The 14,316-nt window shown below is 47.2% G+C and overlaps 1 pseudogene; it reads right to left on the bottom strand.

Moving 5' to 3' along the window:
* Positions 1-12,601: 12,601 nt before the first annotated feature.
* The window catches only part of LOC101656801, a 3,106-nt pseudogene continuing 1,391 nt past the window's right edge, over positions 12,602-14,316 (bottom strand).

Here is a 14,316-nt window from a genome sequence, read left to right as displayed (position 1 = left end):
TAACCTGATGTGCTCATATGTCCCGCAGACTTGGGGCTGCAGCTGCAGCTGCCCACCACCCCAAGAGAACTGAATCCAGCATAAGGTCCATTGTAAAAAGACAGAAAAGCAAATTTGTGAAGCCGGCACTAAAGCTATACCAACAAGCACAGAAACCTTTTACTTTTTGTGAAATACCTTTGAGGTAATTAGCTTATTGTGCCAATACATTGGTCAATAAGCACATGTGGGATTAATTGAAGGGCGGAGGGATAAATGACTCGTTGAGCCTTGGATCTCTTGCTTTGTGATGGTTGAACCAGGGTGCAGCTGCCTTAGCCAGTTCCCTGTTTCAGCTGGCAAGGCTCACTTCCTGGGAGACATCCCTGAGGAGAAGCCACATGAACCAACCCTGATGCAGCCCTGGGTGCTGGAGCAGCCGTGTGGAGACCCCTGCCAGCGCTGAGATGCTTACCCACTCACTGCTTCGGCTTTCGTCCTGCAGTCGGCATCATTGTGTGTGTTTTGTGAGATGGAGGAGGACTTTGTGGATTGGTGTTGGACATATGGGTTAATGTTGGACTTGTGGGCTTGGGCAGCACTGGGTTGGGATGTTTTCTTGATGCACACTTAACCTTTATATAAAATTCTCTCTTATACATGAGTTTCTGTGGATTTGTTTTTCTAAAGTACCCAGACTGACACAACCTTTTTATTGCATATTGAGAATACAGCTTTTATGTGGGTGTTGTGTTATAACATAACACCCACATAAAAGCTGTATTATATGTATATAATACATATAACATACAAAATGTTATATATACATATAACATACAACTATTTATGTTATCTGTAAGGTTTCCAGATAATAATAGGCTATTAGTAGTTGAGTTCTAAAGGAGTCAAAACCATACACAGATCCTCTGCTTGGGGGTGGACACAGGGCCCGTAAGAGGTTCCCTAGAATACAGAATGGGCCCCAGGAGTGGGTTTATGGCAGAGTTTCAAGCAAAGGAAAGCTAGTCTCCTGGGATGCTGGAGAGCAAGAAACTTCTAGTAATGAGGGGAGGTTCAAGATACTCAGTTTCATCCAAATCCAATCAGATGGCCCTATTCCAATTTTCTGTTCCCGGATCACATTCATTGCCAGGGGCAGCTCTACCCAGTCCTGTAGGATCGTGATGAGTCTGAATCCACTTGGTGGCAATGCGTTTGGTTTGAGGGGATTTTTGAGAGAAGAGGAACGGCCTAGGGCACAGGCGAGGAGCCTTAGGTACTCAGGTGGGGATGTGGCCTGTCAAGGTGTGAAGGGCCTAGTAAGGCCCGGAGAAAGGTGCTCTCCATCACGGTGGCCAAAGGGGCGTGACCCGCCTATGGAAGGAAAGACTATTGCATCCCTGATGTCATTTAGTATGATCTGTACTGGCCGTGGAGTTAATGAGACTCATGGTGGTCCCACAGGACAGACTAGAGCCGCCCCACTGCATTGCCAGGGCTGCAATCCTAACGGAAGCAGACGGCCGCGTCTTTCCTTCACAGAGTGACCAGTGAGTTCAAACTGCCAACCTTTCCGTTGGCAGTGGAGCTCTTTAACCACTAGGCCCGGGGGCTCCTAGAGTGTCCGCACATGACTGTGTTCTGTGACTGCTTTGACATTCTCTGTGGTTGTGAGGGGTTGTCATGTTCATTCCAACCCTTAGCCGCCCCAAGTAAGAGCAGAACTATCCCAGCAACTCTGGGAGCAAGACCTGGTCGTCAACCCTCTGAAAGATGACAGCCTGGCCAATAGGCAAGACTCTGATGATGGCGAGGAGGACACCAGGCATGGGCCAGGAGGGGGAGGGGAGTGGCGTATTGATGGGGGAGGGAGAAGGGATGGGAAGGAAAAAAAGAACCACATATAGTGGAGGGTTTAGCAGGATATTGTTTTCAGATATTGGAGGGTTTAGTAGGATAATGATTTCAGTTCATGAGATGGGCTGAATATATATACATATATATATGATGTTTCTTTAAAAACAAACAAAAAACTACCTCCAGATTCCTTATCCTTCAAACCTAAATGGTGGTTTGAGTAGCTTTAAAAAAGGCATGGGGGAGTCAAATTTGTGTATTGGAAAGTACAGGTGAGAATATGCCGATACATGTTCAGTTGTGTCTGAAGGCATATGTATGTATACATATTTATGGGTGCTGCAAAGATATCCATATACATTAACTTCACGGAGGCCACAATTATGAATACTGCCAAGACATCATCTAACATCGTTGGGATTGGTTGACTGAGTTGGAAGGCTTGGGACCTTCGTCTTGTGGGAAACTTGGTCAATGGGCACAGTTCACAAAGATACCATGTTTATGTGAAAGTAAGACATTCCCCCCAAAATAAGACCTACTTATAGTTTTGCCTCTTGCTGAAATATAAGGCATCTCCCCGAAAATAATACCTCCCTGAAAATACGGCGCCCCCCCCCCCCCCCACCACCACCAAGCTACCATAACTCTGGACTCTGGACCGTAGCCGCAGGTGCCGCCGCACAGCTCACTGTTGGCCGCAGCACAGCCGGAGCAGACAGGAAGTGTGAGGTCTCTTTTAATAAAACAATAAACAACAAATGTGTACCATATTCTTCTTCATGGAAACATAAGATATCCTCTGAAAATAAGACCTAGCGCATCTTTGGGAGCAAAAATTAATATCAGACATTGTCTTATTTTTTGGGAAACAGGGTAATAGATAATGTTCTACATTTCATTTGGTGAATGGCTTCTGGGATCTTAAAGTTTGTGACTGGCCATCTGCGATGCTGCTATTGATCTCTTCCTGTCTGGAGTGAAAGAGAATGAAGGAAAACAAACCCTTGAAGAAGAAGTTAATCCACAGACTGAGAGCCCACAGCAACTGCAGCCACTGTTCACCTAAGACCAGAAAAGCTAGATGGTGCCCCACTACCGCCACGGACTATTCTGACCAGAGACCAGAGGCCCTACATAGGACAGGAGCAGAACTCAAATTCTTTTTTTTGTCATGATACATAATATTTTAATGAGATACTCTTTTTTGGGGGGACCCTTGGAGAGGAAGAGAGAAAGGGGGAAACTGATCTCAATGATCGACACATAACCATACACCCCTCTCCAGGGTGAAGAACATCAAATTCTTTTTTTTTTTTAAGGCCAGTCTGATAAAGGCTGGATGAACCCCTGAGACTACCACCCTGAGAGGCCCTTTGAACTTGGAACTGAAACCACTCCTGGAGGTCTCTTTTCATTCAAAGGCTTATAAATGACTATGAAGCTCCCTTAAGCCAATCAGCTATAGAGATGTAAGGTCAACATTGACCCTAAGACAGAGATGAGACGAGAAAGAAGGGCAGGAAGACCAGATGAATGGAAGCAGAGCCAAAGGGTAACATCAAGAAGAATGTTGACAGGTTGTGCAAACATGGCCGATGCTGTGGGACAAGTCGCATAACATTTCTTGCATGGGAATCTAAATATTCACCTAAAACACAATGTCTGTCTTTCTTCTTTTTATTTTAAAGAAGAAGTAAACACACAGTGTGGTGCCCTAGAGAGGAGGGGAAGCTCGGAGTTGAATGTAAGACTAGAGTTTTCAAATGGACAGAAGCCACGCTGTGCTGTTTGCATTCCGATTTCATGAAATAGCATTGTCTAAACTTACAGCACCGATGAAGGTGTGATGGAGTCAGACCACAATGGCCTTCAGGGGGCTCACAATTCACTGTCATTGAGTCCATGCTGACTCTTAGTGGCCCCATAGGACAGGGTGGAATTACCCCTGTGGGTTTCCAAGATGGTGACTCTTTACAGGAGTGAAAATCCTCTTTTTTTCTCCCTCGGAGCAGCTGGTGGCTCTGAACCGTTGCCCTTGGGGTTAGCAGCCCACTGCATAGCCTACCACACCACCAGGGGTCTCCTCAGAGAACTCACCAACCTGCTGAAAGAGGTTGGTGGGACAGTATGAGCCAAAAATGTCAGACATATGAAACCAGTCCTTGTTAAGCATCGAGTTGCAATTCCTCAGATAAAGCAGCGTTCTAAAATGCCCTCCTGTAAGTGCCTAGCTACCTTTTGTCCTCCGTAGAAATCGCATGTTTTAAAAAACTGTCTCAACGAGCTCCTCAATCCTATGAAGTATTGGGAGCACTGGGCCAGGGTCTCACCAGTCAGCTACAGACCACCCAGGGTGTTGCCTCTACCTACCCTTTCTAAAGATACTTCCTTAGCTCCCATCTCCCTGCTGCTGTGTGGCCTTGGGAAAGTGACTAAACCACTCTGTTCCCAAATGTCCTCATCTATAAATGGCCATAACACCACCATCCACCTCACAGGGCTCTGAAACACATAATAAAATAAATCAGTAAAGAGGCATAAAGTGCTCAGGACAGAGGCTGACACATGAAAACCAGTAAGAGCCAGTTGCCATCGGTCAACTTTGATTCATGAGGACCCCGGTTCAGGACACTGCCCTGTGTGTCAGTGCAGGACTGTGCTCTGTAGCTGGGTTCTCAACAACTGGCCTCTTGGAAGATCTCCACACTTTTCTCCCAGGGAACCTCTGGGTAAACGCCAACCTTTCCATTGGCAGCCAAGCTGGTAAACTGTTTGCACCACCCAAGGGCTCCAGCTGGCACCAAGTACGTGCGACATAGCATATGCATAGCCTACTGCTGCTCCCGAGATGGCTGGCAGAGCCTAGAGAACTTCGGATGGCGATCTGGCTCTCTCTCTTCAACAGGTCGCTGAGTGGTACCCATTTCTGAGAAGTGTTTTGTCTAGAGCAAAGTCGAGGCTTAGAGCTAAGAGCCAAGAACAGCTATTAGCCAAAGAGCTGAATCATTTCATCTCACGCAAACAAGGAAAACCCCGCGGTGGTCAGAATTGAAAGGGGTATCTCAGAATGTGTCCAGTGAATGTCCAGTGAACTTAGGGGGCTTGTTTCCTGGCCTTTGCCTTGACTGCCCACCCTTCCAAGACAGGGACTCTCCCAGGGCCCTGCTTCCCAGTGCCCTTCTGTTGTCCATAAATGGCTCACAGTCCTGGTGATGTCTGGTCCACATCAACCCGGCCACTTCCTCGGGGCCCTAGGAAGGAACTCGTGCCTTCTGAAAGACTGTCACAGAGCTGTCCCCCAGGTGGCAGATGCCTGGGTGTAATTCTGTATGCTCTGTGAGACACGTCTATCATCAACAAACAGATGCTGGAAACTCCACCAGGAGGGCCCTGGGGGCTAATACAGGCCAATGTGGTGCTAGGCAGGAGCCCCCGGGACAGAGTGGTGACAGGTGGGCTATGATCTATCAGGTCAGTCGTTTGAAACCACCAGCCACTCCAAGGGAGAAAGAGGGGCTTTCTCCTCCCGTAAATACTGTAGTTACAGTCTTGCAAACTCGCAGGGGCTGTTCTATCCTGTCCTATGGGGTCACTTGGAGCCAGAATTGACCGCATGGCAGTGAGTTTTTTTTGTTTTGTTTTGTGGGTCGTGCTAAGCATTTTCCACACTGCCAGGCACGTACAGTATTTGTAGCTGGTTGAAAACAAATCCAATGAGAGACGGCTGGAAAATAAGCCAGTTGACTCCCCTGCAAATGTGTCCCAGAAAAGTGACCCGAAGTTAAACATGGGAATTGGAATGGCTTGTCTGCAGGTTCAGGAGAGGCAAGTTAGAGGCAGGGCATTTGCCTGTGGCCCCTGGCCACACTGACCACGATGCTCGTTTGCACCATCTGGGGAAGCCCACACGCTAGGTGGAAATGCCGAAGGGCACACGCTGGGAATTTCCAACAGCTGAAGGCCCAGCTGGGTCGATGAAGTCAATGTGGTTCTTTGTGCCAAGGTTCTCCTGGTTAGTTGGGTTTCTCTCTTAACAGTCCCGCACCGGGTTGAACACAGCACAGAGCAATCAGTCGGAGGAGAAGGCATGGGGCATTCTGGCATTAGCTCGAGCTGGCTTGTTCCTGCTACCTGTGTCTGCTGCAGCTCTGACACCCATCCTTCCCGGCATCCTTTGGAGGGATGCACCCCTGGTCCCCGAGCCCGAGTTAAAAATGCCGATGACACAAAGCGAGGCACTGTGGTGGTGGTGGTTAGATGCTATCGACTTGGTTCCAACCCATAGCAACCGGGTGCACAGCAGGGACACGCACTGCCAGGTCCTGCGCCATCCTCACGATTGCTCCTGTGCTCAAACCTATTGTTGCAGCCACCGTGTCCACTTATCTTCTCAAGGGCCTTTCTCTTTATCTCTGCCCCTCCACTTTGTCCAGCGTGATGTCCCTCTCCAGGGATTGGTCTCTCCTGACAACATGGCCAAGGGGTTGGAGGAAGTCCTGCCATCCTTGCCTCTAAGGAGCAGGCTGACTCTAGTCTTCCAAGACAGATTGGTGTGTCCTTTGAGCAGTCCATGGTACGTTCAAGATTCCTCTCAGCACCACCATTCAGGTGCATCCATTCTTCTATGGTCTTCCTTAGTCAATGAACAACTTTCACATGCATACGATGCAATGGAGAACACCATGGCTTGGGTCAGGTGGACGCTGGTCCTCAAAGTAGCATCCCTGCTTTGCAATACTCTGAAAGAGTCTTGTGCGGCAGATTTAACTAATGCAACTCCTCCTTTGATCTCTTCACCGGTGCCTCCATGAGCATTGATTGTGGATCCAGGCAAGGCCAAATCCTTGACAACTTCAACCTTCTCCCCATTTCCCATGATGTTGCCTATTGGTCCAGTGGTGAGGATTTGGGTCTGCTTCACATTGAGCTGTAATCCATACTGAAGGCTGCAATCCTAATTTTCATCAGCAAGTGCCTCAAGCCCGCCCCACTTTCAGCAAGCCAGGTTGTGTCATCTGCCTATGGAAAGTTGTTAATGAACCTTCTTCGGATCCTGATACCACATTTTTGTTTCCCATAAGCCGGTTCCCTCATGATTTGCTCAGCATACAGGCTGAATAAGTATGATGAGAGGTTGTAACCCTGTCACACACCTTTTCTGATTCCTGGTGTTGTTTCTTGGGGGGGGGGGGGCCGGCGGCAGGGTGGAGGGAGGGATGGCATTCTGACCTGACTGCTCGTCTCTGCAGAATGGAATCATGACATCATGCTAAGACCTAAACCATCTCTGCTGCTGTGAAGGCATCTATGAGCAAGTTTCCCGAAGCTCCCTGACACAGGGTCTATGAGATCTGACATTTTTCTTTTTTCTTCTTCTTCTCTTTTTTAACATTTTATTAGGGGTTCATACAACTGTTATCCCAATCCATACACACATCAATTGTGTAAAGCACATTTGTACATCGTTTCTCAAAACATTTTCTCTCCACTTAAACCCCCGACATTAGGTCCTCATTTTTCCCCTCCCTCCCCGCTCCCCCCTCCCGCATGAGCCCTTGATAGTTTATAAATGGGTATTTTGTCATATCTTGCCCTGTCCGACGTCTCCCTTCATCCACTTTTTGGTTGTCTGTCCCCCAGGGAGGAGGTCACACACAGGAGATCTGACATTTTTCAATAGTAATTCCGAGGCTGTCAATCTTTATCTTTCTCCCATTGACCAGCTAGGGCAGCGCTTCTCAACCTGTGGGTCGCAACCCCTTTGGGGGTTGAATGACCCTTTCACAGGGGTCACCCGATTCATAATAGTAGCAAAATGACAGTGATGAAGTAGCAATGAAAATCATTTTATGGTTGGGGGGGTCACCACCACATGAGGAACTGTACTAAAGGGTCGCGGCCTTAGGAAGGTGGAGAACCACTGAGTTAGTGGGTTTGAACTGCAGACCTTGCAATAAAAAATTTTTAAAAAATGTGTACCCAACAGTGAAAGAGTCCCAAACCCTGCGAATTAAGAGGTCCACTTACTCGACAACTGTCCACTAGACAAAGCAACAGAACAATGACAATATGTTCTCTATGCTGGGTGGCATTGCGGTGGCTTTCTAGGTCTGGGGTGAGTAACGTGGGAAGGTTGAGAAAGTTGCCTGTTGTGACGAGTTGACTTGGAATTGACACCAGCTCATGGCCACCTTATCAATCGCAGATCTAAACAAGGCTGGCCCAGTGCCTTCTTTAGGATCATTGGTGTGCTCGGCTGCATTTTTGTGGTGACTGTGTGGTTTTTCCAACCTGGAGGACTTGGGCACTCTAATGGACAATGTTCTGCTGTGATCCATTGACTAAATGTCACAAGCAGACTCCCAGGCCTTTCTTCCTAGTCTATCTTAGACTGGGAGCTTTGCTAAAATTTGCCAGCAGGGGTGAACCTACTGGTATTGGAACTATCCATTCTATAGCTTCCAGCATGATAGCAACTCCCAAGTTATCATAGCTCAACAAACTGACAGATATGTGCGAAGAAATATCTTTTCACTGCCTGACTCATAGTGACCCTGTGAGATTCTGAGACTGTAACTCATTCTGGGAGTAGAACAGCCCGTTTTTATCCCTCGGAGCAGCTGGTGGTTTGAACTTCAGCCCAAGTCGTAACCACTGTGCCAATCAATTACCTGAAATCCATGCACCTACAATCCTCAGCTCAGTGGAATCCTATCCACTTGTTTCATCATCAAATGTGGGTGATCTGCTTTTAACATAAAACATCAAACTGCCAGAAGTTGTACCTAGACGTGACAAGTAATAAAAACCAATATCCGAGGAATGCCCGGGATGCAGTCCTAGGGCCTAGGTCACTCTCTGTGTCCATAAGGCAGTCAGCATGGACTGTATTGAAATCATACGAGTGGTTAACATGCTCGGTGGCTAACTCAAAGTCTTGAGGTTCAAGTCCACCCCAAGGTACCTTAGAAGAAAAGCCTGGCTCTCAACTTCTGAACAATCAGCCATTGAAAACTCACCTAGGTGCTGACTTACACAATTCTTTTTAAAAAACTCATTTTATTGGGGGCTTTTACAGCTCTTATCACAATCCATACACACATTCATCGTGTCACGCACATTTGTACATATGTTGCCATCATCATTTCCCAAACATTTTCTTTCTACTTGAGCCCTTGGTATCAGCTCCTTTCCCCCCTCCCCAACCTCTCTCCCTCATGAACCCTTGATAATTTAGAAAAAAATATTTTCATGTTTTACACCAACTGCTGTTTCCCTTCATCCACTTTTCTGTTGTCCATCCCCCTGGGAAGGGGTTATATGTCAATCATGATCGGTTCCACCTTGCTCCCCCCTCCCCCACCTTCCCCTTACCCTCCTGGTATCACTACTCTCATTATTGGTCCTGAGGGGGGTTATCTATCCTGAATTCTCTGTGTTGCAAGCTCTTATCTGTACCCATGTACATGCTCTGGTCTAGCCAGATTTGTAAGGTAGAATTGGGGTCATGATACTGGTGTGGGGGGAGGGGGGAAAGCATTAAAGAACTAGAGGAAAGTTGTATGTTTCATCGATGCTACACTGCACCCTAACTAGCTCATTTCTTCCTTGTGACTCTTCTGTAAGGGGATGCCCAATTGTCTACAGATGGGCTTTGGGTCTCCACTCTGCACTCACCCTCATTCAAATCCATATGATTTTTTGTTCTCGGTCTTTGATGCCTGATACCTGATCCCATCGACACCTCATGATCTCATGGCCTGCTGTGCTTCATCCATGTGGGTTTGGTTGCTTCTGAGCTAAATGGCCGCTTGTTTATCTTCAAGCCTTTAAGACCCCAGAGACTATATCTCTTGATAGTCGGGCACCATCAACTTTCTTTGCCACACTTTCTTATGCACCCAATTTGTCTTCAGCGATCCTGTCAGGAAGGTGAGCATCACAGAATGCTCGGTTAATGGAACAAAGTGTTCTCGCATTGAGGGAGTCCTTGAGTAGAGGCCCAATGTCCGTCTTAATACTTAGCCTATAAATATATGTACATAGATCTATTTCCCTATCATTGTATAAAATATATTTACGTATGTACATGCCTGTATTTAAACCTCTATAAATGTCCTTGGCCTCCCAGTTCTTTCCTCTGTTTCTTTTTCTTTTCCTCTTGTCCACCTCTTCTCAGCCGGCACCTAGCAGCCAACTTAGAACTGGTATGGACCAGGGGAATCCGGCTGTTTAATTAAAACAAAGCATCACGAAGGCCCCCGTGGATGTTGACGCGATGTGATTTCTGCCCAGTGCTCTGAATGACACAGGGGCTACACAGTTCTAATAACTGAGGCCACTGTGACTCAGGGTTGACTCAAGGGCAACTGGTTTCCGGTCATGACTCACGCATAACTTGGAGGTGCTATATCCTCGGTTTCTGTTGACAAATGCATTTCCTTTCAGTATAATATTTCACAAGAGCACAACAGTATGACTGGAAAGCACTCCTAAAGGTCAAAAACAGACCTTGAACTATTTACAGGCCTTTCTTTTTTTGTCCTTGTTTTTGTTGTTGTTGTTGCTTTCTTTTCTTTTGTTGCTTTGTTTTGCTCTGTCTTATTTTTTGTGCATATTATTATCTCTGCAGGTCTGTCTAGATAAGATAGGCAGGATAAACAATCTGGAGGAGAAAACAACAGGACCGACAATTCTGGGGGAACGAGGGAGAAGGAAGTGGGTGTTAACAAACCCAGGGACAAGGGAACAACAAGTGATATAAAATCAATGGTGAGGAGAGTGTAAGAGGCCTGGTAGGGCTTGATCAAAAGTAACGTGACAGAGAGGAATTACTGAAACCCAAATGAAGGCTGAGCATGATAGTGGGACAAGAAGAAAGTAAAAATAAATAGAGGAAAGAACTAGGAGACAAAGGGCATTTATAGAGTTCTAAATACAGGCATGTACATATGTAAATATATTTTATATGATGATGAGAAAATAGATCTATGTGCATATATTTGTAGGTTTAGTATTAAGGTAGCAGATGAACATTGGGCCTCTACTCAAGTACTCCATCAATACAAAAACACTTTGTTTAATTAAACTGGCATTCCATGATGCTCACCTTCCCGGTATGATTGTTGAAGACAAAGCAGGTGAATAAACAACTGTGGTGAAGAAAGCTGATGGTGCCCAGCTATCAAAAGATATAACATCTGGGGTCTTAAAGGCTTGAAGATAAGCAAGTGGCCATCTAGCTGAGAAGCAACCAAGCCCACATGGAAGAAGCACACCAGCCTGTGTGATCACAAGGTGTCGATGGGATCACGTATCAGACATCAAAGAACAAAAAGTTATATCATTGTGAGTGAGGGGGAGTGTGGAGTGGGGACCCAAAGGGACATCCCCTTACAGAAGGGTCGCGGGGAGGAAATGAGCCAGCCAGGGTGCAGTGTAGCATTGATGAAACATACAACTTTCCTCTAATTCTTAAATGCTTCCTCCCTACCCCCCAACCCCCACTATCATGATCCCAATTCTACCTTACAAATCCATCTAGACCAGAGGATGTACACTGGTACAGATAGGAACTGGAAACACAGGGAATCCAGGACAAATTAACCCTTCAGGACCAGTGGTGAGAGTGGTTATAATGGGAGGGTGGAAGGAAGGTGGGGTAGAAAGGGGGAACCGATTACAAGGATCTACATATAACCCCTTCCCTGAGGGATGGACAACAGAAAAGTGGGTGAAGGGAGACGCTGGACTGTGTAAGATATGAAAAAATAATAATAATTTATAAATTATCAAGGGTTCATGGGAGAGGGGGTGGGGAGGGAGGGGAAAAATGAGGACCTGATATCAAGGGCTCAAGTAGAAAGCAAATGATTTGAGAATGATGATGGCAACAAATGTATAAATGTGTTTGACACAATGGATGGATGGATGGATGGATGGATGGATGGATGGATGGATGGATGGATGGATGGTGATAAGAGTTGTATGAGCCCCCCCAAAAATGATTTTTTTAAAAAAAAGAACAATAGCTTCACAATTTGATATTTTGTTCAATAAAAGTCTCTATGATTCAAAATAAAAATTTCTAGGTCCAACATGCTCACTTGATTCTGGTCTCCCGTGGGCTGGGCTGTAACATCTCAGGGGTTTCTTCTACAATGCTGATTCAATCAAGGAGACTCCTTCACCCAAACTCTCACTGGCTGGCCCACACATCACCACAGAATGCCCCGGAACTCTGCTGATGAGGACGCAGGGACAGGAGAGCAATGCAGGTGACCACCCTGTGGGGACAGAGACTTTGGAAGTTTACCTCCCTGGGTTGTAAACTTGTGATATTTTTACAAGACCACTTTGCATCTCTGAGTAGATACAAACTACGTTTCAAGTCTCATCTGTGTACGTTTATATCTTTTACTTTTCTTCTGGGATAGTTTTAGCATGTGCTTCCTTCAACATCATCTAGAAACTTCTGCTCTAGGAGCGGTTGGAATGAAAGAAATCCCACTGGGCTAGCAATGGACTGCTTCTTCCTTGCAGGTCTTACCTCTTTGATTTGTAACAAGGACACCAGCAAGGTCTAGGAGGCAACTGCCAAGGTGACCTTTATGCTAAGGAGTCTGAGGGAGGAGAGAGAGGGAAGGGGAAGGAAGGGGACTCATATACATCCAGAGATAGAGGATGGCTGTGTCACACCCAGGTAGCTCACCAAATGGCCAGGTGTGCTCTCAGCTTCCGGGCAGGTAGAGCCGGAGCTCAGTCAGACCTTCCGCAGGTGACAAACGCTATGCACAGTCTTTTCCCCAGTCTTAGTATCCATGAGGACCAGCAGCCTTATTATCCATGGGGACCAGAGGCCCAGAAATCCCTCAGCCCTAGCGCAGCCATCATAGTGATAAGTCCCTGCCAGGGCAATCTGCATGGGCATGAAGGTGGGCTGCAGCTCAGTCACCACCTGGACCACCGTCACCAGCAGCAGGGCCAGGTAGTAGGCCAGCCAGTAGGGATGTGGTAGTTGAGGCCCGTCAGGATACGGCACAGGAATGCCCTGAAAGGGCTGGGATTGTCGTCGGTGATGTGCAGTTCCTTTCCTCACACAGCCGAGTCTTGGGAGAGGCGCTCTGCTCCCAGGATGCAGCCGTGGACCATGTTCTCCATGAAGGTGAAGTCCACCAAGTTTGCCCCATGTCCAGTCACACACTTCATCTTACCCTTCTTGGTAGCTTCAATGATGATGGGAGCCAACAGGGGATCCCTGGGGCCAAAGATGCCATGAGGGCGGGTGGCGGCAGCTAGGACATTCTTCTCCCAGTCATTGGCACCCAGTGTGGCTGGCTCCTGGACCACCTGGGTCTCAGTGCAGTGGTCAGTGGGGTTTCTGGTGTGGGGGAGATCCTGTGTCCTCCAAGCTCAAAGATGACACCGGTAATGCTGGTTAGACTGAGTGTCTGCACCCCAGCCTTCTGTGCCTTAGTGCCAAGGTAATTCACTCGGTAAAAGAACTCCTGGATGGAAGAATTGTTCATATCTCCACAGGAGAAGGAGAGAGGGACCCTGTGCACCAAGATGTGAATGCAACATATCGGCATGAAGCAGTGAACCAACAGAGAGGTCTGTGGGGCAGGCCCCAATCCGAGCTACGTGGAACCCCCCACCCCCGAAGAATGCACTGTAGAGGACAGCACCAAAGAGAGGGATGCATCTGATCAGAGCACACAGGAGCAAACAAAGAGGGGAGGAGAGAGAAAGAGAGAGTGGAACACATCCTGGCCCACCAAGCCCTGAGGACAATATTCCTGCTCTGAGTAGCCAATACACAGATAGGACCATAGGGCTGGGGCCCCACCATGCAACATGACGTCCCTCACTGATCCATAGCATCACTAAAGGGGACAACACTGGAGACACAGTGTGGGAATTGTGCCCAGTCTGACCCCACCACACCAGGGCGAAACGCTAAGGGCATGCAACAGAGCAGCAAGTGGAGCAAAGCAATGAAGTCCCCAGAGAATACCAAAACTAGACTTGAGGGGCAGGGTGTGGCACCCCATCAGGCTCTACCAGAAAATACTCCTAAAAGTCAGAAAACAGACCTGGGACTATTTATAGGCTTTTCTTTTGTTGTTGTTTGTTCATTTTGCTTTGTTTTTGTGTTTATTATTGTTTCTGCATGTCTATCTAAATAAGATAGGTGGATAAAAAATCCCGAGGAGAAAACAACTGGATTGATGGTTCAGGGGGGACACAGGAGAGGGGGAGGCAGGGGAAAGAAAGGGGTGAGTCAACAAACACAGGGACAAAGAAACAACATGTGATCTAAAATCAATGGTGAGGAGGGCATAGGATTCCTGGTGGGGCATGATCAAGTGCAATATAGCCAAGAGGAATTACTGAAAGCCAAATGAAGGTGGAATGATAGTGGAACAAGAGGAAAGTTAAAGGAAGTAGAGGAAAGAACTAGGAGGCAAAGGACAT

This window comes from Echinops telfairi, unplaced genomic scaffold (assembly GCF_000313985.2).
Source record: "Echinops telfairi isolate 266 unplaced genomic scaffold, ASM31398v2 ScPeMD7_7458;HRSCAF=8496, whole genome shotgun sequence".
Lineage (NCBI taxonomy): Eukaryota > Metazoa > Chordata > Mammalia > Afrosoricida > Tenrecidae > Echinops > Echinops telfairi.
The sequence above is the reverse complement of the archived record's forward strand: the minus strand, read 5'-3'. Positions and strand labels throughout refer to the sequence as shown.